Source organism: Coturnix japonica, chromosome 2 (assembly GCF_001577835.2).
Source record: "Coturnix japonica isolate 7356 chromosome 2, Coturnix japonica 2.1, whole genome shotgun sequence".
Classification (NCBI taxonomy): domain Eukaryota; kingdom Metazoa; phylum Chordata; class Aves; order Galliformes; family Phasianidae; genus Coturnix; species Coturnix japonica.
Window position 1 is genome coordinate 68,943,688 of NC_029517.1, and position 19,358 is coordinate 68,963,045.

Genomic DNA, 19,358 nt, shown 5'->3' on the forward strand with positions numbered 1-19,358 from the left:
AAAGAAAAGAAAAGAAAAGAAAAGAAAAGAAAAGAAAAGAAAAGAAAAGAAAAGAAAAAAGAAAAGAAGAGAAAAACAAGCTGAAGTTTTGGTGGAGACCTGAATTATAAGCACAGAAGTTGAAGTATGTATTTTTTCCTTTAAGTTCATAATGTCCAGCCTGTATACACAGAAAGAATTTCTAACCCTTCTCAAATAATCTTACTGGTGCCAGATATTTAGTGCAATGATTTCAGCAGTGAATGTCAAGTCTCTCTCAAATATTTGCTTTCTTCCTAGCTCCTAAATTGACATGCTTTAATTTAAGTAGATGTAAGTGAAATATGCCAAAGCACATGTTGGTTAAGATATTTAAATGATGCAGGCCACAATGAGAAAGACACAGAGCACAAGCAATCCTCATTAGAATCAGAGTGGCAGTGGCTCTTCTCATTACAGTTACTTAAACAATACATTAATTAAAAACTCCTCAAAAACCCAAATTCAAAACTATGCAAGATGTGTGGGAAAAATGCCACACTTTTGCAATCTGCTCTTTATAGAAAAAATAGCAATCCTCTCCTTTCATCTTTATTCTCATTGTTATTTCTCTTTTCCCTACATAACCCTTGTGGAGTATATAATACATAACGAAGCAAATAAGGCAATGGAAGACAGGTAAGGATATTAATTCCTGCATCATACCTCTGAGCAAGTTCATATCATTACAGTCCAGCAATGGAGGTAGTTGCCAACTTAACTGAGGGCCTCATCAAGTTGTTCAAAGAATTAATCAGTCTTTTTGAAATGAGCCCTAGACAAAAATGGCTCCCCTCAGTTCATACTGTTGTCTTTTCCCCATCATTTACAGATACAGTAAGCTTCCTGAGACAGATACTCTGCTCTTTTCTTATTTTACTTTTCTCACAAAAGCACCTGATGTCATTCTGTACCTATCTAACTTTTCACTTCATAACAAAGCCTTCTGAACCTGATGGCACATTTCAAGTCAAGCTGCTAGAAGACTAAGAAATGAAAGATGAATTTCCACAAATATTGAGACAATAAGGAAGCAGCACAGGAAAAAAACTTGTGGTGTTCTTAACAAGAGAGCCTTAAGAAAAGCTGTGTTACCATATTTATTAGTCACCAAAGAATCCTCAGAGGCAAACATTTTGAGGAATTTCCCAGCAACAGCCAAAGCCTGGAATAGCACTCGCACCTTCTTAGATACGGGATAATTAAGTCACAAAGTCCCAAGCCACAGAAAACGATGCTTCACGTGTGCTGCTATCAGATCCTGAATCTAGGCTGCAGTGGGATTCCACTAATTGGTTACATCTACCTTACAGTTCAAGGCTACAGGGGACAAAGGATTGGATCTAAGCCTGCACGTACCTACCCACAGTGCCACTCATACAGACTGGAGGAGCCTGACATCAAGTTAGTGAACTTCTGCCCCTCATGGGCCTTCCTTCAGAGTACTGAAACACCTTTAGCACTTTTGCTGAGCATGTCCAGAAACATAATTGTCTTGACTAGTTTGAGCCAAACTTCTTGGAGCCTTTCTAGCATAGAAGCCATTTGGAACTGAGGAAGTAGGTCCTTTAGTGCTGTTCATAACTTAACTTAGTACATGACTGCAGGAGAGGAGACAGTCCTGTTAAATCACTTTTGTTACACAAACAGCAAGAGCTCACTTCCTAGGACTGCACAGGAGGCATTCACTTTTGTGGATGTGGTCACCTTCTGCCCAATGTGTCTACATTTCAGGTAACTTTCAGAAACATTCTCTTAACTGGAAGCCTAGAGAATTAGAATTGGCAGATGATGACAAAGATTAATTACAACTCCTCTGTTCTGTCCCAACTGACATGATCAACCAATAAATTTCCATCCAAAGATAAATGTCTATGAAAACAGAACATGTCTTGAAAGTGCCAGTATCTCTCCACTGACTGAGAAAGCAGCCCAGACCATTAGCTCTCTGTTTGCCACATAGGCAACTAACTCTACAGTCTGTCCTTTGGATTCCTAAAAACTCAACTCACTTCCCAAATCACTGGGACTTGAAACAGCTTTATTCATAACAAACAATCCAGACAATCTTATCAGATCAGCTGGAACATCTTTTGAAATCTATGAATACTTTCACGTCTCTATATTGTAAATTTAATGCAGAATTTCAAGTCTTTTCTGATGCCAAATCATTTCTGTAGAAAGCTCTTTAGATAATAGAATCTTTCTTGTATTACGCATTCACAAATCTCCTTCAGTAGTAGGGGTGTAGTTCAAAGATCATCTTAACACTGCTGGCTAGTTTCTTAATTAAATTATTGTGTTTAAAAAGGGATAAATAAATACTGGTCACAGTTTAAAGGGACATAAAAGGAGGTCACATCACTTGAAAAGGCTGCCCACTGGAACAAGAGCAACAAAACATTGCATTTTTCTTTCCACAGAAGTACATTTGCAAGCAGCTAGTGAGATCTGTCTCCCTCCCAGGAGGTGAACTGAAAACCCTGGGCTGAGTTTCCACAAAAGAAGGGGTCAATCAAGGGTGTGTTGTAAGGTGGAGAATGAGGTTTATAGCAACATAACAAGTTGGCTCATTCATCATTAGATACTACACATGTCCTAAATTAGGAGAGCGTGAAGAGGGTGGATACATTACATTGTTTCCTGAAAGGCAGGTTGGGTGATTTGTCCTCCTTCCAGTTCTTTGAGACTCAACAAACATCACATCTCCCAGGAATCTGTAAATGATCAGGGGGTAGTATTTGTTGGCTGTTATGCCACAGACAGTCAGACCTGCTTACAACTTTCACCAGTCTTTTGTTGTAAATGTTTTTAATATTCTTTTTTTCTGGGAAGTGTCAAAAAAACAACCAAACCAAACCAAACCAACCAACCAACCAACCAAACAAACAAAAAAAACAAGACAAACAAAAACCCCACAAATGAGCAAAGTAGCACAAAGCAAAATTTCAGAGATAAGAGATGCTGATAATACAGTTTGGACTGGGAGTTGAATACCAGACCTCTACCAGATTAATAAATGTATGTCTCCTCTCTCTATTCACCTATATAGCCCCTATCAGTGCAATATCTGAACACTTAAACAATAACAAAATTACCCTCATAGCACCCCTTTGGTGCTATGTCTCAAAATAGACATTAACAGATCTGTCAGAGATCAGATGAGAAACGTGGCAGAGGAAGACCTTCAGTCTAGAATTCTGGTTCCCATAACCACAGCAGATGCATCTATGTTTTAGGATCCCCCACTGTATCTGGTATATACGTGACTGTTATTGATTGTTTATGTCCATTGAGAACTAAACTAAACTCCCATCAGATAAAACTATGTTAAACATTAATTTTGGGCTCCTCACTACAAGAAAGATATTGACTTCCTTGAGCTCATGCTGAGAAGAGCATTGGAACACACTGCCCAGGGAGGTGGTAGAGTCCTTATCCCTGGAGGTATTTAAGCAAAGTGTGATGCATTTAGGGACTTGGCTTAGTGGTTGGACTCAGCAGATAAGGCTGATGGTTGGACTTGGTAACTGTGAACTTTTTTCCACTCTGAGTGATTTTATGATTATAGCCACAAAGAAAGGAGGTACTGTGAAAGAATGGCATGCATGCCCTTCACATAGATTCTTTAAAGGGCAAAGGAATGAGCATTTTGAAACATTAAACTGACATATTACATTCTACATTTGCAGATGCACCAGCCTAGGATATAGCCTAGTATGTTGTGCTACCTTTAACTTTTTAGCACTAAGTCTGCAGAACTTAAATCACAAGTAATTGTGACATTTATTATCACCATAGTGAAATAGGGTTAGGTCATGCTGTGTTGTGTCAGATAAAATACACAATAATATATCTCATCAACTTATTGGAAGGAATCAAACAGCTACAAAGAACCAGGTATGGGCTCTCTCAGAAAGTACAGGTAGCATGTAGAGCATGCTAAAAATCAAAGCAACTTTCAGAAACTATCTCAGCAGCTGATCAGTTGAACCAACAGGATGAAAAGGCAAAAGAAAATGAAGGGTTTGTACGTGGGCCCAGTCCAAATTATTTTTTAACTCAACAGAGCACTTCCACATAACTAAGTGAGCTTAGAATATGCTTCCTCTTTTACAAAAATTGACCTAAACATTGTGTTTTAGAAGGAGCTTAATTCCTAGGGAATAGCATCCTCCAACAAAGTCCCTTGTTACATACAACATATTAGCACAGGATTTCTGAATATCTGGAAGCCTGAGCATCCAAAGTCCTAGAGAAAAAGTGAGTGCATATAGGCGTCAAGTCACATGCAGCCAAAGTGCAAACAACTTACCATATGTGTACCCATCAACTCATTATACAGAAGCATGAAAATAAAGGCATCACATACCACTGAGCAAAGCCTTCCAGAAAAAAAATATGTGGATGTATTCTTGACTCATATGACCCATCCACAATTTTGCAATGCATGTTCCTCCCCTTCCATGTTTGGATGGGTTTGCCTCTGCCCTGTTTATAGAGATAAAATAGTAACAGGGGAACAGTTGATATAAAGCATGTGTTCTGAATTATTTATGTTTTTTCTCTTTATATTTTTTTTTACTGGAATTAAAAGAGAGAGAGAGAGAGAGAGAGAGAGAGAAAACACCCCACAAAATACCAAGCATACATGTCCAGTTATGCAGCAGAAATGGACTTAAGGATCCTGTAAGAAATACAGCCCAGTGTAAAAGTATGGTTTGCATTTTGTGGAGAAAATACATGTTACATCATGTATGGGTATGTGAGTTTCCCATGGATTAAACAAACATAACCATATGCTACAGGTTGAAAAGTATGTACAGAAACAGATATCTATCTCTTTCTGCCATATCTAACAGCATGCAGAGATGGTGTTCATAGCAGGATCTGGCAATGAGAGACAAACATGTGCATGTAAATGTGGCCCAGCAGAGATGAATACATTTGCATGTATATTTCCACTGCATCAGGAGTAGAAAATGCAGTTTCTTCTTTTTGGCTAATTTGTGGAGGGCTTAAGCTGCACAGCCTTCACAGCATATCACCCTAGAGGGCATTAATGACCCAAGTCAGAAAACCCTCTGGGTAACCAAGATACAGATATAAACCTGAGAGTTTCCAGATCCAGCTCACCATGATAGAGGATCTCAACTTTAATATCATCTTCACTGTTCTCTGGGGAGGAGTCTACACTGAAAACTTTTTCAGAGCTACAGGACTGAATTATCTGTTCATGAGAGAGATCATTTATCTGCAGTCATGGTATGCTGCATTTATCTGAAGATTATATTCAACTGTCCCCTTTCCAAAACTTTTGATAGAAGTGCTGGTAGATGTTCACTAGTCTGTCACAGATAAATTGAATACAGAGAAATCTTGGAAAGACATCAAGCAGAGAGGAATCTAAATCATGGTGATGAGATATAAAGTGGGGAAAAAGATCCAAACTTTGCCAGGGCCTTAGAATCCTCTGCCTGGGATTCAGTTCACCTCTTGCTGTTCCTGGCATTGATGCCAGGAACAATCTCAAATATTAGAGCAACTTCACTGATTTGGCCCTTTGTGAATTCAGGCTAATTTTGGTAAAGGCTGGGAAAACTGACCTTTTTGGCATGGAGTTGTTACTTTTGCCTCTGGGTAACAAAGAAAACCAAAATAGATTAGTAACTACAGCTTGAGAGAGAGGTGTTTATGCAGCCCATGCAATAGAAAATTTTGGAAAGACTTCTTTTATTTCAAACTGTTTCATCTTCATATTACCTTTCCAGCTTTACATTAAAGGTAGTTCTTATCACAGGTATCTGACTCAAATCCAAGGCTGAACCTACAATAACCTCCATCTTGGTCAGCCCCTTTTAGACTCACAGTGCTTAAACTCTGGTTCAGAACTGTCTCAGAGATTCCAAGCTGCCCTCTTTAAAAAATAATAAAACATTTTAATGTGTTCCAAAACTTGCTGCTCATAAAGCAGTCCTTGGCTTCACTTTAGCCTGGTTCCTTGCAGGCCATCCCATAGTCACTTCAAAGGAACCTGTCTTATTGCCCCGTAATTCTTGTCCCTGGAGTTAGTATGTTCTGTTAAGCAAATGAGAAAACACTTGTTTACTAATGTGGCAATGCCTTATAAGTAAGCTAAGAACATTTATTGCGAGCTTATCTCTCTCACTTTCTCTCTGTAAGGCCAGAATCCTCTCACTACAGACATTTCATGCTCAAGGCTGGAGCTGATCATCAGCATGGTGAAGGCACCATGCAGCAACACAGCTGCTCACTGCTCACATGCAAAGTCCTTTAGGGGAGGCTATAAGCATCCCTTGCCTTGATAAACACTGCTGTTCAGATACTGAAACCAGTTGCAGATCTTCCCTTTGCTTCAATGATGTGCAGATACAGACCACTGATTCAAAATCTCCATCCTCTGGGATGCTTTTCCTGTTTAAACCATGACTGTTTTTATTTATGACAATTTCAAAATTCAGTATCTTGGAAACTCCCAGGGCTCAATACAAGTCACATTAAGTCCCCGTGGAAAACAGATTCTTCCGTTTCAGTAATACACAGTTTGTTTGGAGAGCTGGCAGCTCAGAGGAGACTGAACCATGGTTCCTGCCAAGCTGGGGCCTCACACAACAGTGACAGAGGCAGTGTCTAAGGATTTATTTTTTCCCACAGTAGTAGACTTGAGACAGCATTCATGTATGCGTGTTTCCCTGTATTTTAAATGATGGCTGTTAAAGGATGTCCCACACACTTCAGGAAACTGCAGTACTTAGAAAAACCACTTTGTTTAGCCACCCGCTCTGGAAAGCACTAATCAAGACACGTACCTTCAGCAGCCTCTTTGTTCAGATACCCCATGTTGCCCTCTGTAAAAGCTCTTTTGCTCTCTCATATATAACTCAAAGATTCATAGAATGGCTTGGATTGGATGAGACCTTGAAGTTCCAACCCTCAGCTGTGGCTGCACCCACTAAATCAGGCACTAGACCTGGCTGCCCAGGGCCCCAACCAGCCTGGTCTTGGACACCTCCAGGGATGGGGTACCCACAGCTTCTCTGGGCAACCTGTTATAGCACCTTATCACTCTCTTAGTGAAAGATTTCTCCTGGACATCGCATTTAAGTCTCCCCTCTTTTAGTTTAAAACTGTTCCTTCTTGTCCTACCACCCTTGTCCAGGGGCAGTTCCCTCTCTCTCCAAAACTGAAGCAGGCAGAATAAAGTGGCCTTGCTCTTGCTACTTACCCACAGTTTTGTAACAAAACAGAACAGAACACCATCTGCAAACAAATAAAGATGTTACCTCCCTTCAGAGAAAATTACACAGCTTTCTCTGGCATATTTTTCCACTCTAAAACCATCTTGAGAATGAAAGCAGTAAGTGAGCACCCTCAGGAGGCTGGGGACAAGCACCAGAACAAGTTCCACCATAAATCACTTGCATAGCCACAGATACAAAAATGATGAGGACACAGAGAAACCCATGAGGAAACCAGCAATTTTGTCATCAGAGCAGGGCTTGAATATTGCACAGTAAATATGGCTAGGGGCCACACACTGAGCAGTAGGGAGAAAACTAAAGCATTAAGTTGCTACTTAGTAATTGAGCACAGCTTATTCTGTGCGCCGAAAAAGGAAAGGATGAAGGGGGAAAAATAGCAGGAGTGTTTGCAATTAAAGGCTACAGTAGAAAAACAAATTCGTAAAGGGCCTGAAATACCATGGGTAACTGGCTTTCCCTTACCCAAAAGCACCACACACAAGAGTACTTGCATGCATGTTGTGCACATGTGATTACCCCACTGATTACACAAAAACAGGAACCAATTCCACTGAGAAGCTCCTACAGAGAAGAGAACTGAAGTTAAAGGAATGAGTGATGGGGCTCTAGCAGCCAAAAGTAACGCGAAAAAAGTCAGAGTAAACTCTTCCTTACATTGCTCGTGCAAACATGTAATTGCCACTACTGTGGAACTTAGGCAAGTATGAATTACAGGCAAGTTGCAGGTTACCTGCTGGAAAACAGAAACCTTGCCTTCACAAGTCTGAATGCATCCTTTAATCTTTTATTTTATTTTATTTTATTTTATTTTATTTTATTTTATTTTATTTTAATTCAGTTTCAGTGTGAACAATGGTTGGAGGAGGAATTCAAAAAGCCCTACTTACACTGGTAGTTGTCAGTGGGAAGCTAGACACCCACTCATCATTTATACCTTTAAAAAACCTCCTTCAAAAATCTGTTTGTCTGTAGATCACACAACTCTGTTGACTCTAATAAAAAAGGAGTTGCTCCTGTTTATTGGATGGGCTAGAAGGAGTAGCTATTTTTCCCAAGGCAAGGCTTGGATGGAGCTAGAAGAAGCAGAGCAGACACTGGATGGGACAGGGAGATGGTGAGGTGCTGGAACAGGCTGCCCAGAGAGGTTGTGGATGCCCTGTCCCTGGAGGTGCTCAAGGCCTGGCTGGATGGGGCCCTAGGCAGCCTGGTCTAGTATTAGATATGGAGGTTGGCGGCCCTGCCTGCAGCAGGAGGGTTGGAGCTTGATGATCCTTGAAGTCCTTTCCAACTCAAGCCAATCTATGATTCTAGGATGGACTGGTGTGGAGGTGGTGAGCAATGCTGTGGCAGCAGCTGGGATGAGAGGTGAGTGGGTGGTTATAGGAGAGAAACCAGCTCATGCTGTTTGTTGCAGGCAGTGAGCTGTATACGTTGTTCCACTCCAGGACAGAGCATGGACATTTATCTGAGGCACAAGGCAACACCTACCAAAGTGGCCAGAAATTTTTCCATGTGTTTGGGTCTAGTGAGACCAGAAGGCTGACTGTTAATCTCTACCACATGCGTTGCCTCAGCATTTGCAGCAGGGTGAGGCGCAGGAGCTCTAATATTCACCTACAGCTGCCCAGTGTGCCTCTCCCCCTCTCTGCAGGGCTCTGCTATATCTGCCCCAGCCAATTGTGCTGCCTGCTGCCCAAAGCTGCAGGGCCATGAAGGTGGTGAGGTGCCATGCAGGACTAAAGCTCAGGCACAGCCACTTAGAGCAAATAGTATTTTTCAAAGGGAAGACTTAATTTTTTTTTCTTTTCGTGGTTTATTTTTAGAACAATGGTAAAACATACAAATCCTGGAGGCCTCAAGCACTTTCCTGCTGTGGCTGTGACTTAATTTATTTCTTTAATTTGTTAAAACCTCACAAAAAAAAATAATAAAATGTTATTCTTTGGAGACTTTGCTAGCCCAAATTCTGCTTGTATTATTTGCTGCAAAAGATTAATGAGGTAACAGAGGCAATTTTTAACGGATTCCCTTCATCTTTCTCTCTCCCTCACTTTTTCTTTTTACTTTTTTTCAGCCCATGGCCGTCCAGGTTCATGAATCTGCTAAGCACTCTCTTCAGACAGAACACAGGGTGTGGAAATAGGGCACAAAGTCAAAAAGCACAAAGTCAGAACTGCTCTCCTCCCTTTTCAATGTCTGGAGAGGTAGCACCACTCTCCTGCAGAACAAGGGCCTCTGCTACACTGTCCTCAGCAGAGCTTGAAGGCAGCTGGATGCACAGAGCTTATAGGAAGGCTGTGTGTGTGACACGGGCTATTCCTACACATAGCTGTGAGGTGCTGTCAGCCCACCCGGTGATGTGCTGAGGCCCTTCTCTTGGCTCAGACCAGAAATCTGCTGACACTCCCAGAGACTCTCGGGGAGCATTCTGGAGCGTGGCCGCAGAAAACTTCCCATTGACCTGTTCCTCTTACGGGAACTGAGTGCTGTTTGGGGTGTAGCAGCAACTCAGGCTCCGGCAGTGATGGCTGAGAACCAGATCCGTCCCTCTTACTTCATCCAGAGTAACCAGGCTATTTGTCAAGAAGATGCACTGTGCTCTGTAGCATCTAAATCCTTTTGACACTCTCAGCCCACATACAGCCACCACTGCAGCACAGATCTGGGGGGAGATTTTGCCTAATAGGAGGTGAAATGAAGACAGACATGAGGAAAACAAAAAGGGAGGGACCACTGGGAGAGTGGTAAAGATCATAGAATCATAGAATGGCCTGGGTTGTAAAGGACCACAATGATCATCCAGTTTCAACCCCCCTGCTATGTGCAGGGTCGCCAACCACCAGACCGGGTGCCCAGAGCCACATCCAGCCTGGCCTTGAATGCCTCCAGGGATGGGGCATCCACAGACTCCTTGGGCAACCTGTTCTAGTACGTCACCACCTTCCGAGTGAAGAACTTCCTCCTAATCTCTAACCTAAACCTCTCCTGTCTCAGTTTAAAACCATTCCCCCTCGTCCTATCACTATCCACCCTCATAAACAGCTGTTAAGATGCTGAAGATGGGGCAGAGAGAGATGTCACAAACTCCTTATGAGACCTCTACAGGCAGGGTAGGTAGATCTGTAATGGGGCAAGGATATGTAAAACTGAAAGAGATCTCAGCTTTCTGTTGTATGGCTTAGGAAAAGTAAAGTGTAAGTCAAGGCAGCCAACAGAGGCCTCCTCTATTCTTCCACATGTGAGGCTGACTTTTGAGCTTGAATGAACCAAAGAGAAACTGTGAATAGTCACACTTCTAGTTTGCCTCCCTGCCTTCAGGGAAGTCTTCTCAACACTTTAGGGCCAGAGTCTCTGTTCCATTTACAGAAGGACTGAACAATAAAAGACTTTTAGCATGACTGAACAGGCCATTTACCACATCATGACATTAAAGCCACCTAGAACAATTAAGAAATCTGTCCAAATCATACCACCAGAGAGAATACACAAGAGGAGCAGAGTTCAGAGGATCAATGGTGGTCCAAAGGCCACATAAGGTCTGAAGACAAACCCATGCAGCTTGATGCACAAGCACATGCCACAGCCCTAACCCCAACACTGTCATGACCTCTATGAAGCACTTATGAGTGTGCTGTTGGTGGAGCACAGAGCCTTAAAATCTGCATTTATTCCTGTGTTGTATACACATGTTAGCCATGGTCAGTTGGAAGAATGCAGATATTTGCACGGCCTGTTCTGCCATGCTGTTCTGTCCCACTTCAAGTGCTGATGCCACAGAAGCACAGAAATTCCCTGAAAAATCAGGCCCCTTCAATGCACTAATCAAGTAAATACACCAGCACATTTTCTCACCTCTTTTTTTCCCCAGGGTGATCGATTTCACCACATAGAAATAGCTGAGCTATAGTGTAGGAGTGGAGATAGGGTGTGAGAGTACCTGTCTGGAGCACCCAGCTCAGAGTCAGTGGCACACAGTAAATAACCCTGAACATGGATGACAGGGCTGGCACTCTCCCCAAAGGTGCCAGAAACATCATAAACCACAATAGAGATGTGTCAATGGTTCAAAGACCCCATAGAAGAATTTTGATAGCATCACATTTCATAGCTGCTTTTGTTATGTTGCAAGCCCAACTTCCTGCTCTCTCCCCTGCCTCTACCTCCCCATTCATTTTCATTTACACAGAAACTCATGATCTCTGCTCCCAGTGTATTCAGGTCACTGGCTGCTCATCCCCAGCGGCAGCTTTGTCACCCCGACACAGAAAATGGAGGGCTTCATGTACTGTGCCTAATGCTGGGATCCAAAGGAAGGGCTGCTGAGGAAGGGAAAAAAGACAGAGCTGTTTTGTTCAGACTAAGAAGCAAGCTAGCTTGAAAGAAAATGTCTCCTGTACAATTATCTTGTCAGAGGCAAGACTTCTGCCTGCACTGAACACTGTACTATCAGACACGGTAGCTTAGAGTTACTTCAGGTGTTCCTAGATGAGTTGCAAGCATAGTATTATCCCCTCTATACTATGCTGAAAAAATATAAATGTTACTGCTTCCAACATAAATTTGACACGTCCAGAGGTAGCCCTAACATCCTTGACACATCACTAACTGGATTCTCCAGTATACCATTTTGATCAAAAACTCACCAAGATTCTCCTGCATTTCCCTTGGGTTTTGGTTTTGATTGGGATGACACAATCAACAACACTGCACAGGTACAGTAATGGTACTTTAATAATCCCATACACAGCAAAGATTCCCACACATGTTCATTTAGAGTTGGCCAGAGAAAAGCCAAATATACAAACAATTACAGATCTGTGACCATGCCAAGAACTATTCATGCACTGTAGAGGCCCAAGAGAAAATGTAATAAAGATTAAGAGTATTATTACCATGTATATGGAAGTAATAGTATTTGATGGATTTCTGTACAAGTACCTCTGTGTTCCTGGCAAATCCCAGAAAAAGGACTGGTTTGACATTTTCCTACAGCTGTCAAATCTGTGGCACTGCTGAAGCACTAAGGTTTTGAAACCAAATAGGCCACTAAGCCATGTTCCTTTGTTCTGTTACACCTCCCAAGACAACTTCTATTGCCCATTTCTTTATTTTTTTTTTACTTTTTTTTTCCAATAAAGGGCATCTTCTTCCTGTAAGATTTACTCCCCACAACCTTCAATATACAAAACACGTGATATCAGAAGCTTGAATACTTTCATATTTTTTTGAATTGCTATTAAGTGCTATATGTTTTTTTTGTTTTTTTTTTTTTTTCATTTAAAGTATATGGTCTTCTGATTTCCTGTCCACTTGCTCTCAAATCAACAAGACTATAGGCAGGGAGAGATATAAGAAAAGCCACCATACTAAAATGAGGAAAAGGAGATCAAAACCGGCCATTGTGCTGTCACATAGTCAAGTACAGAATCATACCTAGCACATTCACTGATAACAGGCTAGTTATCAAAGCACCTGTCATTTTGCCATGACACTCATCAGTCATCTGGCTCTAGCTATATGAGAGCTGATTATCTTTTAAGTTAAAGAGACTTGGATTAAGAATATTAGTAATATTGGAAATCCTCAATTCCACTGAAAACAACAACAAAGTGAACAACTTTGAAATTACAAGTCTTGTGAAAAAGGCTAAGCATAATTTGGTACATGGACACCTATTATTTTCATCCCCATTAAGCCAGAAGTTACTGAGCAATGAAAGTCCATGTTTCCTTGAAGAATGGGGCTAACCCATGTTGCACTTGAGCATGTGGGTTATCAAATATCTCGATCAATCTCTGGAGCTGCTCAGGTGCAAGCAGCTGCACACAGTGTGTGCTGTTTTCCTAATTGTGCCTTCAATAAACACAGCATAAACAGAAAGGTACAAGCAGGGCTCTGAAATAATCACATATTTTCAGCATCCAAAACTGGACAAGGGGCACATTGCTCTAGGAATTAACATTGTGGATTCAGCATTCCCAAACTCAGTGTTCGTACTCTTTCATACACTGAGTATGAGGTGAGGCTGAGCTCCATGCTAAACATGGCCTTTGTTCAAGCAGCGTGGTGAAGATCATTCACATTTCAGAGAGAGCTCACACCTAAAAATTGCTTGGAAAAAATATAACACAAATCTTCTTTTTGAAAAGAAAAAAAGTTTTCTATTAATCCTCCCTCAGGAGATTAAAAGAAGGACTCTCTCATCCCGCAAATGGAAGAAGCTGAGAAAAGTTCACTACACACCACAGACAAGAATGCTCTTGTTAAATACAGAAAACAAACTGCAGCTATGCTTTATTGATTTGTTCTACTGCTTTCAACTAAAGTTCCTGTGTGTCCAACAGTCTCCAAAACACTCAATGAAAGAGAAGAGGGACTCTAAGGGGCTAATAGTCTACCAGTGCCACTAAACACCCCAGTTCCCAAAGGAGACTGACTGCTGGTGGACTCCATGTTTAACACAATGAGTTGAAATTAGTCCACCTTAAATAAGATAGCTATGAAAATGTGAACAGCTGAAAGGAGAGCAAGAGGTAAGATTCTGATACCTAACAGTCAAGTCATTTCACAATCGGTCTCTCAAAAACAGAGAGAGAAAAAACATCAAAATGCTGAATTTGGCTTCTGTAATGCGAAGAACAGCTGGAGCATTTCTGCATGACTTAGCTTAATGCAGCAAGATTGGAATTCTTAAGTTCCCGAGTTAAATAAATAAGTAACGGAAAACTAAGAAGAAAAGTTGCTGTTCCATTTCTGATGTCCACACTACTTACCATTTGCCACCTAGGACCACGCTATTCAAAAATCAGATAATTAATCAGCACCAAACTAAAGTGAAGGATCAGCATCACAGCTCCACATATTAATATTTGCCTGTGAAACATCTGTACTGCAGGAGTGACCTTTTGATGAGAAAAGACTATTTCTTGACTATCTGAGTTATTGCTCAGACTCACTATTGGAAAAACATATTTCCCATGAGAAGTTTCTCATCAGCTACAGGCTTCACCACTCTGGCAGCAAAATGCAGGTAAGATGAAAACAAACCCAAGGAAAGGGAGAGATTTCTTAGGCATTCAGCAAGTTTTTCCAATTTGCCTATTCTGGGGATATGCAGACCTCTTCTCAGTTTCTCCTTCTCTAATGCATCCCTGAAACCTGCAGCTTGGCAAACTGAATGAGGGAGGACAGCTTTTTGGGAAGGACAGAGTTAGAAAGAATGGGCACAGATCTCATTCCAGCAAGGAACCTGCATGTTCACTAGTCAGCTGCTGGGAAATAATGCTGTAGCTATATTACATCTACTCTGCTCCTCAAGGGTCAGTACAGGAGGGGAACTTTGATGCCATGAATTTCACATTTCTTCCTATGGAGCCCTTGGCACACCTACACATGGGTACGTACGTGGTGCTTACTGCTGGATGGTATTCTTCTGAGCACAAATCACAACCCCACTCGCAGCCAGGCACTAGTATCCCTTTCCTGATCTTACAAGGTTGTTTCACCTAATAGCCCCCAACCTGACTTCCTGAAAGCATCAGGGGACAGCTGCTGAAACCCCATCAATTCAGACAAAGTCAACATGACCTGTGGATGCAATCCAGCTCTGCCAGGAAGGACCTAACAAGGAGTGCGGCTGAGGAAATATTATTGCAGCCTAAAAGGCTTTCTCATGCAGGCTTCTATTTTGGTGCACTGGTTCTTGTTGGGTGAAAATACCCAGGCATTTGGGGAACTCCAGCCACAGATAACATTTAGTTCTAACTTATGGCATTGTGACTGAGTCAGGTTTTATCATCCTTCTGATTTGGGTGCAAATGTTTGTGTAAGGGAACGCTGATTACACACTGTATAATCACTTGTCATGGCGCAGAACTTATAATGCACCCAGCGAGAGGTGCAGTAAATAAGTGTTTCTTGCCAGTCCAAACACAATTTTTTCTACTGTCTGTGCAGCAAGAGAGTATTAACTCACAGAACTCCAGTGTTTTGGAGTTGATTTAACAGTCACAAGAAAAAAAAAAAAACACAACAAAAAAACACAACGCATTAACTATTTCATCAACACAGAAGCAGTGGCTGTATATACAAGGAGATGTTGATTTGTATGTTAGCAAAGGAATCAAATAAACATAAACTATTTCATAATACATTTTCCCAAGCACTAAACCATTTTGATGTGAGCAATTTGAGGTGTATTTTTTTTTCCAGACGAGAGAGTAATGTGAAGAATACATGATGACACCTCGGTCCACAGGCTGCACTGTTTGCATGAGGAAAAGGGCTGCAACCAAAATAAATTAACTTGTTTTACTTGATTCATGTTGATAATTTAAGAATCTCTGACTTAGCTAATGGGAAGTCCTCAAGGACTTGGATAAAGAAGTCGTGTGTATCCACTTGTCCTAACCTCTGTTTAGCCTTTTGGCTAAGTACAAGGGGCATATCAGTAAAGTATCTGATACTTCTCTCTGGGAAACTCAGTGAGCTAATAATTTATTTTGAGCTATTATGGTTTTGATTCATGGAAAAAAAACCAACAACAAAAAACTTGGCTTTCCTCAGACAGTACAGCTGGGTAAGTACAGAATTTCCCGGCACTGTCAGAACTTGGGTGGGGTGGGAAAAAAAAAGGATAATAAAAAAAGGAAAGTGAAGTTTATAAAGAGGAAAAAAATAAGAACAGAAATCCTGCCAGGAATTCAGGAAATCATTCCTTCCTTGTTTCACTTACGGAGATCAAATAATTCAGATTAAACACGAATCCTCTCGTGAAATACCGAGGACTCTACTAAAACGCAGGACAGTTAAGATCACCCAGATACTCATTGAAGCAAGAAGCTTAGGTGAGAGGGTTTGTGTCTGCGGGATCCACACCCCCTACAGACAGTCTATTAAGGAGGAACTGATTTGTGTGCATGCCTACAGCCAACATAGCCACATCCCGGGCCTCTCTGCAAGCCTCTGGTACAGTAGGCCCCTCTGTAGGCCTCTCCAGTGTACAGGCAGAAAACAACAGCTGTGGATATAATTGCATCAAAGGTGTTGCCATGTTTCAGGGAGATCTCATCCTCCCACAAAACAAAGGACATATAAGATTGCTAGCATCCTTCCCAACCTGCTGCACTGCAAAGTAAAATGATAGAAACCTTTTTGGACATAAGATAACCTATTTCACTTAGTGGATAAGACTGTGTTAACAGCTACGTCTTGTCTCAAGTTGGGAGGAATGACTTCTAAGTCTTTGGAAAAGACCTTTGTATTGCCTCGTAACTTGCTGCCCTCAGATCCAGCTTACTATTTCACTGCTTTACATCACTTATTTTTCACTTGAGCCTCAAAAACCTCATGTTTGTCAAGCCCTGCAAGATTTACAAATCATACTGACTCCTCTTTAAAAAAAAGAAGTACTGCTCAAACAAATTAACACAGGGTAGACTGCCACAATATGTAGCAGAAGCCAAGCCTGCTTTCTGAGTCCTGTTCATGAAATGACCGCTCTTCTTTGATTTTCTGTTGGGCTTTCGTAAACTACATCATTTTTCTACCTTGGGTTTTCAGAAGATAAATTATCACTGAATAAACACAGAAACAAATTCAGGACCAAACTTACACACAGCATATGTTTGCAAATATTCATTCCACATACTGATTTTATCAATCCTAGTGACACCTCTGACTTGCTCCCTGTGGCCAAGCAAAGGAAAACGATTTTTAAAGACAAGTCTGAAGTTGGGGAATATATTGTGCATGTATACAAGCCAGAACCTCCTCCACATATCCAAGTTTAGCAGGCAAAAATTTCAGTACCAGCTTGCAGGAGGTGGCTACATTTAGGCTTTCTAAAGTGATGCACAGGTAGACAAATGATTTTCATGTTAAGAAATTGTCTGACTCCATAAAATAAACCACTTACTGCTGCAGTTCGCAGACATGCGAAGTCACAAGAGGCCATTCAGACCCAATCCTGGGATTCTGCAAAACAGCCCGGGAGATTATATCCATCAAGTCCTTCATTAAGATGCTTTGGCTAATCTCAAGCTTGTCTTCCAGAATGAAAACCAACTTAAATTCAGAGATTTCAAAACTATTTCAACAGTGCCTTGCATAACACAGACCTGGGGCAGGCCACTAGAGCATGGCTATACATACACAGTATTAACAACCTGCTGCTCAGCTGCCACCAAATCCCTCATGTCATGCAGTATTTCCAGGAAAGATCATAGCCAACCCATTTGTCAGGACACACTGCTTCAAGCCGACAGGACAGGCATTAATGGATTCAAGCCAGCACAGGCATATCTGAAGAAATGCCCTATCCTGAACCCAGCTTAACCACACTGTATAGAATCATAGAATCATAGAATTACCCAGGTTGCAGAAGACCTTGAAGATCATCAAGTCCAACTGCAGCCTAAACCATAGTACCCTAACAACCCTCTGCTAAATCTTATCCCTGAGCACCACTTCTTTCTCCATGTCAGCTCCTGAAGCATTCCCATCAAAAAGTAAGTCAGTGATGTCCCTCCTCACTGAGGCACAATTCTTTAGATTAAGGAAATGCTGATTGTAACACTGCTTCAGAAGTGCAATTAGCCACTGCTGCCCTATTACAGTCAGCAATATGAACTGATGTGAGTTATGGCAGTGTTTGGCCCACTTGTGAGTTTCATAGCTACAGGTCGCTTTGTACTTGACTCTGCAGCTGCCTTTCACCTCCCATTCCCTCTTCTTTCCTGTCTTCACGTAAATCAAAAATCAATCAAACCTCACTTCATCAGTAATAAATCAATCCCCTGGATCACTTGACTATAAAACAATGACCTTGCAGCTGCAAAGACAATGTATGCGAGTATGTGGATAACCAAAAGCAGAAGAGACAAAGAAGTATTTTTATGCATGCATTTGCTATAGTTCATAGTGAGTCTTTTATTTCTGGCCACATCTGCACTTTGCAGAAGGGCTGCACCAATTGAAATTTTCATTTCCAAGAGTCACTCTCAAAGGAATCAAAGCATTACTGTCCCCTTCCCATGTTATTTTCATAGACTGCATTTATCACACCTTTTTTCCTAAGTACAAATGAGTACAGTATCAGAGGTAGAATAGAAGCCTCAGGGTACACATGCACAGTACAGTCTTGTTTCAGACCATAACATCAGGGGGAAAAAAAAAAAAAAAAAAAAGAAAAAGAAAAAATTTTCTCAACTTCTATCCACCTGCTTCCAAACCAAGATAAGGAAAATATCTCAAACTTAATGCAAAGCCCAATATTACCTATCCTGAAAGCCAGCAGTCATCCAAAACTGTCTTCTTGCTTCCATTGGTAGCCCTGCATTCCTTCAGAGCTTCTGCATTTGTTCAGGGGTTTTGTTGTTGTTGTTATCGCAAAACAGAAGCGTTACACAAGACAGAGAGCTTGACAGCTTTCCCACAATCCCCAGCATGTGGGAATAGCAAGTAACAAAGTGTTAACACCTGCCAACTGGTGGTTAGGTGTAAATGTCTCTGTTAACAACAAACACTGCTGCTAGCAGTCAGCAGAGCAAAGCAGCAAATCTGTTCCCTTCTCTAACATGGAAAACACCAAACAATAACAAAACAAAACAAAAAAAAAGCACCTAATTGCTTGATTAAGATGTATCAGTGTTGTAAACTGCTGATCTAGAACATTGAATCTCTGACATTTACTTCACTCTTGATTAAACAGAAATGTTTAAACCTAGCTGTTGTGCAGGCAGAGGCTCAGAGCACTGTGTACCACTCAGGGAATTGCGACAGTGAAACTTTCCACAGAGAAATTAAATGAAGGCCACCTCCACGCAGCTGTTTCATAGAAGCATCAGTTGCTGAGTAGCACTGGCTAAGAAGAAAAAGGGATGGAAGATGAATGAGGAAGGGTTAGGAGCCAGGTAGCACCTTGCTTCCCTTGTCCCCCTAGCTAACTTCCACAAAACTTTGTGAAGAAGTCCAGCTTCTGCTCATAAAAGCGATGCTAACAGCACTGTCAGATCTGTTTCTTTATGTGTTGTGTACTTTTAAAAAATATTTCCAGTT

General features: G+C 41.3%; 1 long non-coding RNA gene across 6 annotated transcripts in view; it reads right to left on the reverse strand.

Annotated features, from left to right (window-relative positions):
- Positions 1 to 19,358, reverse strand: part of LOC107309719 — a 259,412-nt gene that overhangs the window by 70,785 nt on the left and 169,269 nt on the right. The window contains exon 1 of one of the 6 annotated variants that reach the window (XR_004306122.1): positions 18,579 to 18,790. The exons of 4 other annotated variants lie outside the window; for them this stretch is intronic. This is a non-coding gene — a long non-coding RNA (uncharacterized LOC107309719). Of the gene's footprint in view, positions 1 to 2,653; positions 2,791 to 18,578; positions 18,791 to 19,358 lie in introns of those variants that run through there. One more of the 6 variants, XR_004306124.1, reaches the window with a different exon arrangement.